Below are 13,854 nucleotides of genomic sequence, written 5' to 3' on the forward strand. Positions count from 1 at the left end.
GGTTTGAGGAAAGGAATAAAATGATAGAAAAATCCATTGTATTTAAAATATCAGTACAGGAGAAGAAAGAACATTCATTCTTCTGCTGCTGCACTGCAAGGAGATGCCCTTTTCTATGTGAGCATTTTCATGGAGCTGTTCATCAAAATATTGACTCCCAAAGTTATTTTCCTGTAGGTGTTCCAGTCTTCAGGCATGAAGCCTCAGGGAATATTCTAGCCATATTGACAGTGGGTAATTAACACATGATATCTTAAAAGATGCAGATCTTTTAGAAAGGAGTATGTGACCTTCTAGTATCTGACAGTTCGGTGCTAACGGATGATTTGAGCCAGCAGTGGACAAGGATTTATTTTTTAAAATGCTTGAATATAGTTTCCATGAATAAAAATCATATGTACATTTCTTTTTATTCTTTCCTATTAAGGGTACTAGAGAAAAGAAGTTAGAATAAACTAGTTTTCAAATTAAGTCCTCTTATTTCAAAAGATCTCTTTTATTTCAAAAATAGTTGTGAACTTAATGTAGGAAAAGAAAGTCACTCTGCCATGATCTGGTTATTTTCTATAAATTAAATTAAAAAAAGGGAAAAGAAAAAAAGTCAACTAATGACCTAAGAAATTGCAAAAAATGACAACCCATTACCAAATAACTGAGTTTGGGATATTTCAAGGCATTATTTTTTCAGAGGTTAGAGAAGATATGTTCCTGGATGGGGATAAAGAAATACATCAATATCATGTTTATGGGGAGTGGCAGGGATGAGTGGTTTGAAAAGCATCCTACAACTCACCATTTAATAACATGCCTGGAACTAGAGAGTTTGCACCCACCCATATTAAAGGATAAAAGTTTCAAGTTATTAAATATGAATAATAAAACAAACTGATACCAAAACTTGGAAGCAACTAAGATGCACTTCAGTATATTAATGGATGAATAATAAACTGTGGTACATTCAGAAAATGGAATATTATTCAGCTCTAAAAGGAAATAAGCTATCAATGAAATGAAAAGATATGGGGATATTACTAGTGAAAGACCCCAAATATGAAAAGACTATCTGCTGTATGCTTCCCAACTATATGACATTCTGGAAAAGGGAAAACTATGGAGAGAGTAATAAGGTTGCCAGGATTCGTGAGGAAGCAGACATGAATAAGTAGAGTTCAGAGGATTTTTAAGGCAGTGAGACTACTCTGTATACTACTACAATGGTGGATCATGTCCAAACCCATCAAATGTACAACAGGCTGAACCCTAACATGAAATATGTACATTGAGTGATTATGATGTGTCAGTGTAGATTTCATCACTTATAACAAATGTACCATTTTGGTGGGGGTTATCACTTGCAGGGTTGGGGGGAGCTGTGTATGTGTGCTGGGGATATATGGGAAATCCCTGTACCTTCTGCTCAACGTTACTGTGAACCTAAAGTTTCTCTTAAAAAAAAAAAGTTTTATTTAAAAAAAAGAAAGAAAGATACGAGCTATTAAGCCATGAAAAGACAAGGAATAAGCTTAAATGCATATTATTATGTGAAAGAAGCCAATCTGGAAATCCTGTACACCAAATGATTCCAACTACATGACATGCTGGAAAAGGCAAAGCTGTGGAGGCAGTAAAAGGATCAGTAGTCACTAGGGGTTAGCGAAGAGGGAGGGATGAATTACCAGAGCACAGAGGATCTTTAGAGCAGTAGAATTAGTCTGTATGATACTATAATGGAGGATACATGTCATTATACATTGATCCAAACCCATAGACTCTATCAATACAACACCAAGAACTCAATGTCAGCTATGGACTTCGGATGATAATGATGCATCAATATAGTTTCATTAATTATAACAAATGTATCACTCTGGTGGGGAATATTGATAGTAGGGAAGGCATGTGTGCAGGCAGGAGTTATATGGGAACTTTCCTCTTGATTTTTCTTTGAATCTAAAACTGCTCTAAAAAATAAAGTCTATTAAAAACAAAACGAAAAAAGAAACAAAACGAAACTCAAGCACACTGAAACTCAAAGAAGTGACTGATATTAAGTAGCTACCCAGAAGAAAAATTCTTGGCCTAGTCTGAAGCTTAATGGCATGCAAATTATCCATTTCAATAAAAGAGGAACTTATTACTTTGGGATATTTTCTGAGATATATCCTCAGAAAATATGCTACTTTGGGAGGAAGCATATTTTATAGGAATGTTTCAAATAATTCATTGCTTAAAGACAAACATACAAGGAATGTTGATCTGTTTAATGAGCCCTATCTCAAGGATAGAAGCTGGTAGCCACACAAAATTGTGTAGGAGCCTCCCATTTTAGAAAGGAAAATTAATCATTTTCCATGAATCATGAATTAGGAAATTTATAACTTGAGCAACTCAGTTGTGTTTAATTTTGTAAAATCTTTTTTTTTTTCATCTTAGTGATTAGCAGTAAAGTCTACTGGCTTGTTTATTTTCACTGGCAACAAAGAAGGAACAAACGAGACAGCATCCCTATTTCACTTCAAGTTTGGGGGAAGAAAAATCCCGAAAGGATAGATTAGATGGTTGCAAACAAGCAATGTAGAAATAAAGAAAAATTAGTCCCTCTGGCAAAGTGGATAAAGAAAAGAAAGGGGAAGGGGAGAGGTGGCTGTGACGGGGTTGAAGATGGACCCTAGGGCAATGCTTGTAAAAGGCCTTTGAAATCTGTAGTAACAATTCATCATGTAATTTCCAAATAACATTATCATCTTATAGGCACTTGGGAGAAAGGAAAATGCTGATTGTTTTTCTTGATGAGGATACTAGAAAGAAGAAGCTGAGCACAACTGAAAACAAATTCTTTAAATAGAATGTTGTTTATTCTTTAGATAAGGATTATTTCTAGTAATCACTGTAATTTGTCACTGGTAAAGTGAAATGTAGAGTCAAACCTCCCACTACTTTTTTCTTCTTAAGTTGCATGGCAAAATAGGATATATTGGTACTAAACTACATCTCACTAACCTCTTTGCCTCAGCTATTGACACGACAAGTTGTTTTTATCTTGAAACTGTGCTAAAATACACTTGGCTTTGCCAGTGAGCTTAAAATGGCTCACTGTTTTCTTGCCAGAAAATAAGAAACTAGCAATTTTTAAAATAGGTAATAATTTATGCTCTGATGACTTACACCTACCTCATTTTGGGTAATATAGTGCTGTTTCATTTAAATGTTTTAATGTATTTAAACTTAATTTATTACTATTAAAAACTACTCAGTTGACATTCATAAGACTGAACTGCTTTGTCTTTAACTACATAACAGGTACAGCAGGGGTATAATTTGGTAATATAAAATATTCTCCTTGATTGGATAGCCCATCTACCTTATGTTTGCTGGAATGGAAATCTCCAACTTCAGGACTGGGTATTATTTTTTTCAAGGTTCACTTTATTGTTACAGTGCATTAATAACAATGCAAAGTTCATTCTAGCTATCATAATGTGTGTATTTGATTATTGAGGAAGAGAGAAATAATAATACTAAATAATAAGATAACTTGGTCATAACACATAAATCATTCTAAATAACATGGGTAAGGAGCATAGGCCAAATAGAAATAAAAGCTTAAAAAACAAAGAACTTCCAGGGAGCTGAAGATAATCATGGCTAAGTTTGCATCTTTCAATATACCATCTCCAAATAATTCAAAACTATAAGAAGAAAGCAACAATAATAGCAAAACTATACCAAAAATATGCCTTAAGCATGACTTAAAGACGAAGAATGACCAAACTTCAAAATAACAGTAAATAAAAAAAGAAAAGCATCAAATTCCAGAAAACAATCTTTATATGATAGCACCACTGCCAACCTCTGTGGTGAGCAAGGACAGGCCAAGAAAAGCAGAATAGAAAAGAGAAATTTGTGAGATAATTGGATAATAAAGGGGAAAATTTAGAGTCTTACCAGACAAAAGAGCCAAATGTCAGAGACACACAACCTCTTTCCCAACCATAAAAAAAGAAGTAACAAAACCCATAAAGGTCTGGATTTTTATCTATTTTGATGTACTGATAAAAGAAGATGCTACTGAACTAGAAATTCTATTAGATACCTAAAGTTCACAACAATGAGCAAAAGAAAACTCTATAAATCTATACAGAATTATTATAAAAATCAGAAAATAAAATTTAATGAACTTTAACTGAAGAAACTCTCCATTTCTCCACAAAATAAAAAGAAGGAAAGCATGTAGCAAAAAACAACTGTAAGGCAATACAGTAAGTCCCCTACATACGAACCTTCAAGTTTCGAACTTTCAAAGATTTGAACGTGCGTTCGAATGTCCAATCATGTAAGTTAGTTCACGCGTCTGGCATACATTGTCACGTGCGTGCATCCTCTATCGGTGGGTATGCTTTTGTGTACTTTACTGTGCAATACTGTAAGGAGTACGGTAGTACAGTATCTTTATTTCAAACCCAGGATCTGAGTGAGTGAAATTGCAGCTTGCCCTCCATCTCCTATTGCTGACTATCCTTCAGCTCTACCATCTCCCACCTCCTCTCCCTCCTCCAGTCAGTAACTCTTCTTGCCTGATCACTCAATGCCAATACCTGTATGCCAGCTGTTGTATTGTACTACTGTACTTTTCAAGATACTATATGGTAAGATTAAAAATGTTTTCTTTATTTTTTGTGTTTGTTTGTTTTTTATGTATTATTTGTGTGAAAAGTATTATAAACCTATTACAGTATAGTACTATGTAGCCGATTGTGTTAGTTGGGTACCTAGGCTAACTTTGTTGGACTTACAAACAAATTGGACTTACAAATGCGCTCTTGGAACGGAACTCGTTTGTATCTAAGGGACTTAGTGTACTTCAACTTAGTTAAATAAACACAAAAAAAGTATTTAGTGATACGGAAAAATCCCTTGAATTATAATTTTAAAATTAAGATGAGAAAAGAGCAGAAAAAGAGAAAACGAAATGAAGGAAGGTGGATTAGATTCAGTATAGAAATGGAAGACATTGAAGAAATTATCTCAGAAATAAAAACAAATGCATGATGCTCAAGGGAGAATAAAAATAAATAAAACTTCATAACAATTAGGAAAAACAGGAGAACAACCAAAGACACAAAAATTAAAGAAGTGAAAAGAGCCAGTAAGAACGTAGTAGAAATGCAAGACAGGAAGAGGAGGAATAATATTTGTGTAATTGGAGTTAGTAAATACTAAAACAATGCATTCATACAAAATTAATATTTATAATTGTGATTGAAAAAAATTTCCAGAAATAGAAAGCCCAAGTCCATATACTGAAAGGGCCAACTGGAAAACTGGGAAAATTATGTGGAATCATCAACCTTGAGAAATATGCTAGTAAAATTATTAGACTTCAAAGATAAAAATAATTCTCAAGGATACTACAAATAAGATCAAATAAATTGCAAGAAAAGTAATTATATTGGAGGCAGAATTTTCAGAATATTGATACAAAGTCTTTCTCTCCTTTTCTTTCTGAGTGTTCTTCAGTCTGTTTTGGAAGATTTTCAGGAACACTTGGGAGATAACCTTAGTGACAAATGAATGTGAATTATGAAATTGACTGAAGGGCTAGCCTTTTCTGATGAAGCAAACACAATAGAAATGTAGTTAATGACAACTTTGGGCAGTTTCACTTCATCATGAAGACTCCAGTCCAAAGGATGTAAAATAGGTATCAGAAAAGTTTGATATACTCTGTTTCTTTCATTTCTCCCTAGTCTTCTGACAAACCCATTGTTCCTAACATGCAGTAACTGCCCCAGAACTTTTAATCCTCATTGGATCAATTCTCAAACATTATTCTACTATTTCATACCCAGGACCATGTAGCTGAGGATACATACCAGGATAACTATGGTGGATTGGTGGATTGAAAATAATTTCTAATGTTACAAAAAAGAAGGAAATTTAGTTGTTTCATCTCCATTTCAGGTGACTATAAAATGACCTCTTAATTAAATTTTCTTTTTATAGTCATTACTATCAGAACCAAAGAAGCATCTCTAAGTCAGTGAATTGCAGATCAGGAGCAAGGGAGGATTTTGCCTTAGCAATTGGAAGATAATAGTTTTACTAAGATGTGGAGGATTATTTTTGGAACTTTTCAAATCACTCCCATTTGGGAAGTATAATTATTTGTGTTACTTGTGACTAAAGTTTCCATAGGGAAAGTAGATATATAGCTTCTCATCTGGCATAATTATTTTGTATTATTTGAATATTCTTTGAGATATGGGTCTCTGTCTTTTAGCATTTCATATTCTTATAAATTAAATGATCTTCCTTAAGAAACTTTTTCTCGGGACCTTAAATACATTAGTTATAAAAAGAAATATGTGAACCATATTATTTATATATATAATTTGAAGTAAATTGAAATTATATAGTATATAATATCAAATTTTCAACAGAAAAAGAAGAAATATAACTTTATATACTCTGTTATTACTTCCTTTTTTCCTCCCCTCCTTCCTTCATTCTTGAATAAATCAGTCCAAGATATACTCAGTAGGACTGAGTAAGGCAGGTATTCTCACAAGTAGAGGGAAGAGCCCAGTGTAGGGTGTCATCATCCAAGCAGGTTGGAAAGATCATCCATTCAGGAATGGGAATGGCTATGCTGAGGGCTGCCTAGTTTGGGGCATCAACGCCCAGGTGAGTAAGGAGAGCCTCTACAGGAGGCATGGACACAGCAGTCATCTAGCCAAGTATGTGGGATCTGAAGAGGAATGAAGGGCAGTATCCACAGTGAGTAACAGTGGCACTGACATAAGATTGTTTACATTAAGAGGAAATTGATCAACTTTAAAAAATATTGAAAATAATTGGAACCAGATTTTTTACTTAATTTCAAGGCCCAAGAAACTCACAGATTGGTCCTTTGTACCTGCAAGGCCACCCGGAGGCTCCCACACTGAAATAGCACCCAGGGGTTTACTGTTGAAGACAAGAATACCAAATATATAAAGGGAGAAAACCAAATTCCACCCTGTGTATGTTGCACATTGTCTGATAATATACAGAGTGGAGGACACAGCATCACTTTAGTAAAATTGCCAGTGAAACATGTAAAATCTGAATCTAATCATGAGAAGACATCAGATAAATCAAACTTGAGAATAATTCTAAAAAATAACTGACCCATAATCTTCTCAGGTCGAAATCATGAAAGTCAAGGAAAAACTGAGAAATTGCTTTGAATTAAAAGAGGCTAAAAGAAACATGGCAACTAAAGGAAAAAGTGGTACTAAGCAAATTAATTCCAGGACATTATTGGCAAAATTGAATGCTCTCTGCAGGTTAGAGGTATCAGTGTTGGTTGTACTGTGATTACATGACAGAATATTCCTGTTGTTAGGAAGTACATATTGAAGCATTTGAGTACTAGGGCATTATACTGGTAATTTACTCTCAAAGGATTCAGGAAATAATATTTTTTGGTATTATTCTTGCAGTTTTTTAATAAACTTAAAATTATTTCAAAATAAAATAAGGGCTTCCCTGGTGGCGCAGTGGTTGAGTCTGCCTGCTGACGTAGGGGACGCGGGTTCGTGCCCCGGTCCGGGAAGATCCCACATGCCGCGGAGCGGCGGGGCCCGTGAGCCATGGCTGCTGAGCCTGCGCGTCCGGAGCCTGTGCTCCACAACGGGAGAGACCACAACAGTGAGAGGCCCGCGTACCGCAAAAAATAAATAAATAAATAAATGAATAAAATCACGCAATATAAAATATATTTAATTATATTTAAGAAGAAATATGGCTATTTCTAAAACCTACCAAAGCCAATGGTTATTTGTATAATTGAAAAATCACTTAGGAAAGAAGCTAAGTTCTGAACTAAATGTTGAGGTGGAGAGATTTTTCACAAATATTTATTATTTTTAGTGATCAATTTAAACCATATTTGCCTGCATCAGATAAATTAAATTTATTATTGATTAACAAAATAGAATCAATAAATGCAATTTATAAAATCATATGTAAAATATTTAAAAAATAATTTAGCAGATAAATTATAATGCATTCAATGAGAGGAATTCTTCTATAGCTATGTGCTCATTATGTTAAGGAAAATTTAGTTTTATGAAAGAAAGATAATATTTGTGAAAACTCACTCTTGAATAGGATAAAAACTCAAGACTTAAAAGAAAAAAATCAATTTCCAGAAAGAATTTTAGCTATACTTCTGTTGTACAGAATTGCACTGAGCTTTGTCAGTGAGGCCTCTTTATGAATGATCTTTTGGGACAGGGATAAATAGGGCTTGTTGAGTGTGAACCATTTTCGTGTGTTTTAGCCTTCTTTCCTCCTGATGATAACTCCTTGGCCTCTGAGACTTGGTTCTTCATCCCCTCTTCCACAGACTGTGAGCACAACTTGCAAGTTGGCTCAAGGAGACTTTTGAGTCCTGATTCCAGAGCAAATAAGATCCAATCTTTGGGGCTAGACTGCATTACTTCACTTCCCTGGATTCATTCAAGGAAATTTTCCAAAAGTACTTTCTTAATCGTGCAGCTTAGGGTTAGCAAACTGCTGCCTCCTCTGTGTTTTTGTATGGCCAGTGAGTTAAGAATGGTTTTCACAGCTTGCATTAGTCAGCTAGAGCTGCTTTAACAAAATATTACAGACAGGGTAGCTTAAAGAACAGAAATTTATTTTCTCACATTTCTGGAGGATAGAAGTCTAATATCAAGGTGTTGGTAATGTTGGTTTCTGGTAAGGACTCACTTCTTGGCTTGCAGATGCCTTTTTGCTCACATGGTCTTTCTTATGTGCTGGCACATCCCTGCTTTCTCCCCCTCTTATTATAAGGACACCAGTTCTACTGGATTAAGGTCCCATTCTTATGATCTCACTTAACCTTTATTATATGCTTATAAACCCCATCTCCAAATACAGTCACTTTGGAGATTATGGCTTCAACATAAGACCTCTGAGGAGACACAATTCAGTACACAAATAAGCACAACTGATAACACAAATGAAGATCTACAATCAACTTGATGATAGGGAACACTGACCTTGAACCCTAATTAAGCAAAACGTTGTATCCTCAAGAACGAGTTTTATTCTTTTCATTAGTAGACTTTTACTCCAAAAAGGAAATGGTACTCAATTATTATTTTTTATTTTGAATTTTTTCAATAAAATTTTTGTGGAATTTGTTTTCTATCTTTTTATAAAGGTACCTATATTATGTTTTTGATTGTGCCTCTTGACCTGCAAAGCCTAAAATACTTACTACTTGTTCCTTGACTGAAAAAGTTTCTCCACCTCCAACGTGGCCCAAGCAAGATTGACTGATTCATTTTTAGTCTTCAAGCCTTTGTCTAAATTACAGACATCTGCTCAGTTAATCATTTGCTGCTTCTTATCTCTAAGTATTTGCTATAAGTTCCTATTTTGCTTTAGCTCTTTTCCCACAGAGATCCATCTCTTCCCATGAGCTTGTTTTTTAGACTCTCCTGAACTGTTTTGACAAGCATGGCATTAGCTTGTGTAAAGCCCAGTTCTGTTGTAAATGTTTTAGGATTATAAGGGTGTTACAAAAAAAGGAAAAAAATCCACAGACTCAATTTATCAAGAGAATTTTCTCACAGTTAGCTCGAGGGGCCCCCAGTTTCCTAAATGCCTTCAGTTTTAGGAATGTTTAATCCAGATCTGGGTGCCAGGTGCACATAGGAGGGACTGGAGCAGGCTGTTTTTTTCCCACTGCATTCACCTAAATTTTTCTAGACCATTGTAGATTTGCCATAATAGAGAGAAGAGCAGTGGCTTTTGTATACAAATCCAATATCCTGGTTAGTTTTTAGCTCTGAGAAATATTTGAAAAATATATACAGAAAATCCTGCACAGAAAGGCCTCCTGATTTCATAGAGTACTATAACTTTGCCTTATGAAATACTTGAACAATAATAATAGCAAAACAATAATAATTGAAATTTACTGAGCATTTACTATATGATAGTACTCTGTTAATATCTTTATAATGTAAATGCTAATATGCTCCTTAATGTACCAATGAGAAAGTATCTTATAAAATATGTATAATTAGCCTAAGGCCACACATGGTTACCATTTGGAGAGTTGTGTCTGAAACCCAAGGCTGTTTGACATCAAATCTGTGTTTCAACCAGTCTATTTGATTGCCTCCATGTACATGTTCCATATAAAAGTTATTCTAAGCAAGAATTAGAGAATTAGATTTATCATCCCTCTATGCAGTAATATGACCATGTTTTGACTCATTGGTACAAATTAAAATCACTGTATATAATGTTTGAACTTTCCCAATAGTAAGCATCAACTTTGTCACTCCTGAGAATATGCGTTCTGCATTATGTCTGTTCAAATCAGGTTTCAATATATTGGAGGAGGCAATGATTCTTCCTTTATACTTGACCCAAGTTATTTATCTCACATAGCAAAAATACCACAGGCTCTCTGGTCAGGATGGGTTCAGGTATTAGTCAGACCCACCACTTACCAGCAGTGTGCAAGGAAGTTATTGGTTGTAGTTTATGGTGAGTTTTCTCTCAGAAATCCATTGTCTTTTAAAATCTGACCTCTGTGGGCTTCCTGGTATATTCCTGAATGCCATTGGTGGGAAGGCCCAATTACTTTGATCAGCAGGTATCCCACACCTGATATAAATCAGTGGATGAAAAATAATATAACAGGAGACAGGTTTGCCTCACTTCTCATCAGTATCATGACCCAGTTCATGCCCATCCAACATAGTCTGTTACATAAGTGTAAAGAAAGATACTTTAATGTATGCTTAAACTATTATTATGAGCCTACAAAAAAAAAAAAAAGAAAAGTAGTGATTGGTATTGCTGATTAAGTGAGTTTATTCATTCTAATTATTGGGAATATAGAAATATTTTAAATTGTTATGTAATTCTGTGCTTAGAAACAAATGAGTATACTACTATTTAAGGTTGGCATGGTGAACTCATGCATTTATGTCTGTCCTCTGCCAAAATGTCAATACAATGATAATAAAATTATTTTTAATGAATCAACTGAAAAAAACAAATGTAAGTAAAGCATGGAAGATTGAAAATGCTAAGTTGATAACTAGCTAGCAGACCCTAAGAAGCTGCCAGACATTCAACATCCAGGCAGAAGACTGGGAGTTGGGTTTTTTTTGAGAAATTTAAGCAGAACAAAAATCAAAACAAAACAAACAAAAAATAAATCTAAAGATTCTCATGTAGGAGATTCTCCAAAGAATCAGCCTGGATAGATTATCCTACAGTGGAATTCAGTCAGTATTAAGTACTATAAGATTACACAAAGCTTCTAAATAGTTTTTTTTTTAATTGTTGTATTCTTAAACATGTCCATAATTAAAAGTGACCAAATACTTAAGTAAAGTCTCTTATATGAGAAGTAAATAATAAAAACAACAAACTTGGAAGAAACATATGAGGAATGGAAACAAAAGTAAAAAGAAAGCAAATTTTTTCAGAGATATAAAATAAAAACACATTAATAGAAAACACTGAAGGTGTGATACAAAAAAAAGAACATTTAGGGGAGAAGACAAGAATTCAACATAGTAGCAAAAAGAGATGGCAGTGAATGTTGGGGAAATATATATAGTAGATAAAATTGAAAATGAGTAAAAATAAAAAATATAAGGATATTAAAGGAAGGAAGGAAGGAAGGATCAAGTTAGAGAAAACAAAATGAAGCGTATCAAAGAAAAATGATAGTATCATGACTTAACCTGTGAAGTTTATTTATAATTATAATATGCATGTTATATGCACATTATATATTAAAATACAAGTTTATACAAAATTATGATGCAGTGCTATTAGGAGGATGGGAGATTGGGAAGTATTTGTTGAAGAGGCAGGATGCTGAGGGGTGAAAGAAAATTAACTTCTCATCTTCCATAGTGAAAGGCAATACAGACATTAAAATTGCAAGGCATAGAAATTCAGATCTATACTTTGTTATTAGAAATATGGAGGAAATTACCAAAAGAAGTGGCAAAAGGATTGAACTGAATAGCCCTTTGAGAGTGAGTGATTGGTGGGGTAGGTAGTACACTGCTCCTTTCTTTACAAGGCTTGTAAACCTATCGATATATGATTCTCTAAATTGTGTTCATGTATCACCTAGATAAAAGTAAAAATTATAATAGAAAGAGATGAGTAGTTTACTGAAGTACTGTTGCCAGTGTGGGCTTTCTGTGCTCTATTGTCAGTTATCTACATTAACTAAACAAATAACATCAACTCTGTCAAAGGATTAAGGTGATTTTTACTTGCATTTTATTGAATTAACCCAAATTCACTTCCATCTCCGTCTGAAATATAGCTTAGGGAACCAAAAACAGGAGAACCTAGATTAGGTTTGAAATTTGAAAATCAAGGAGAGACCTTCACGGTGACAGAGGAGTAAGATGTAGAGATCACCTTCCTCCCTACAAATACATCAGAAATACATCTACATGTGGAACAACCGCTACAGAACACCTACTGAACGCTGGCAGAAAACCTCAGACCTCCCAAAAGACAAGAAACTCCCCACGTACCTGGGTAGGGCAAAAGAAAAAAGAAAAAACAGAGGCAAAAGAATAGGGACGGGACCTGCACCAGTGGGAGGGAGCTGTGGAGGAGGAAAGGTTTCCACACACTAGGAAGCCCCTTCGCGGGCGGAGACTGCGGGTGGCGGAGTGGGGAGCTTCGGAGCCGCGGAGGACAGCACAGCAACAGGGGCGCGGAGGGCAAAGCAGAGAGATTCCCGCACAGAGGATCAGTGCCGACCGGCACTCACCAGCCCGAGAGGCTTGTCTGCTCACCCGCCAGGGCGGGCGGGGCTGCGAGCTGAGGCTCGGGCTTCGGGCGGATCCCAGGAAGAGGACTGGGGTTGGCTGCGTGAACACAGCCTGAAGGGGCTAGTGCGCCACGGCTGGCTGGGAGGGAGTCCGGGGAAAAGTCTGGAACCGCCTAAGAGGCAAGAGATCATTGTCTGGGGGTGCGCGAGGAGAGAGGATTCAGAGCACCGCCTAAATGAGCTCCAGAGACGGGCGCGAGCCGCGGCTATCAGTGCGGACCCCAGATGCAGGCATGAGACGCTAAGGCTGCTGCTGCTGCTGCCGCCACCAAGAAGCCTGTGTGCGAGCAAAGATCACTATCCACACCTCCCCTCCCGGGAGCCTGTGCAGCCCACCACTGCCAGGGTCCCGTGATCCAGGGACAGCTTACCCAGGAGAATGCACAGCACGCCTCAGGCTGGTGCAACGTCACACCGGCCTCTGCTGCTGCAGGCTCGCCCCACATCGGTACCCCTCCTTCCCCCCGGCCTGAGTGAGCCAGAGCCCCCGAATGAGCCCCTCCTTTAATCCCGTCCTGTCTGAGTGAAGAACAGACACCCTCAGACGACCTACACACAGAGGTGGGTCCGAATCCAAAACTGAACCCCAGGAGCTGTGCGAACAAAGAAGAGAAAGGGAAATCTCTCCCAGCAGCCTCAGAAGCAGAGGATTAAATCTCCACAATCAACTTGATGTAACCTGCATCTGTGTGAATACCTGAATAGACAAGGAATCATCCAAAATTGAGGAGGTGCACTTTGACAGCAAAGATATATGTGTATATATATATATATATATATATGTATATGTATATATGAAGTTATATGAATGAATGAAGTTAGTACTATTGTAGGAAAGAGGTAGCAGGGAAACCAATTTAATAGTTACTTGGGCAGGCTTTTCGAGGTTCCCTGAAAAATAGACATAAACCAACAATCTTAAAGAAATCAAAAAAGCACTAATCATAAAAAAAAAGGAGACCAAAGAC

The sequence above is a fragment of the Lipotes vexillifer genome, unplaced genomic scaffold (assembly GCF_000442215.2).
Source record: "Lipotes vexillifer unplaced genomic scaffold, Lipotes_vexillifer_v1.1 scaffold493, whole genome shotgun sequence".
Lineage (NCBI taxonomy): Eukaryota > Metazoa > Chordata > Mammalia > Artiodactyla > Lipotidae > Lipotes > Lipotes vexillifer.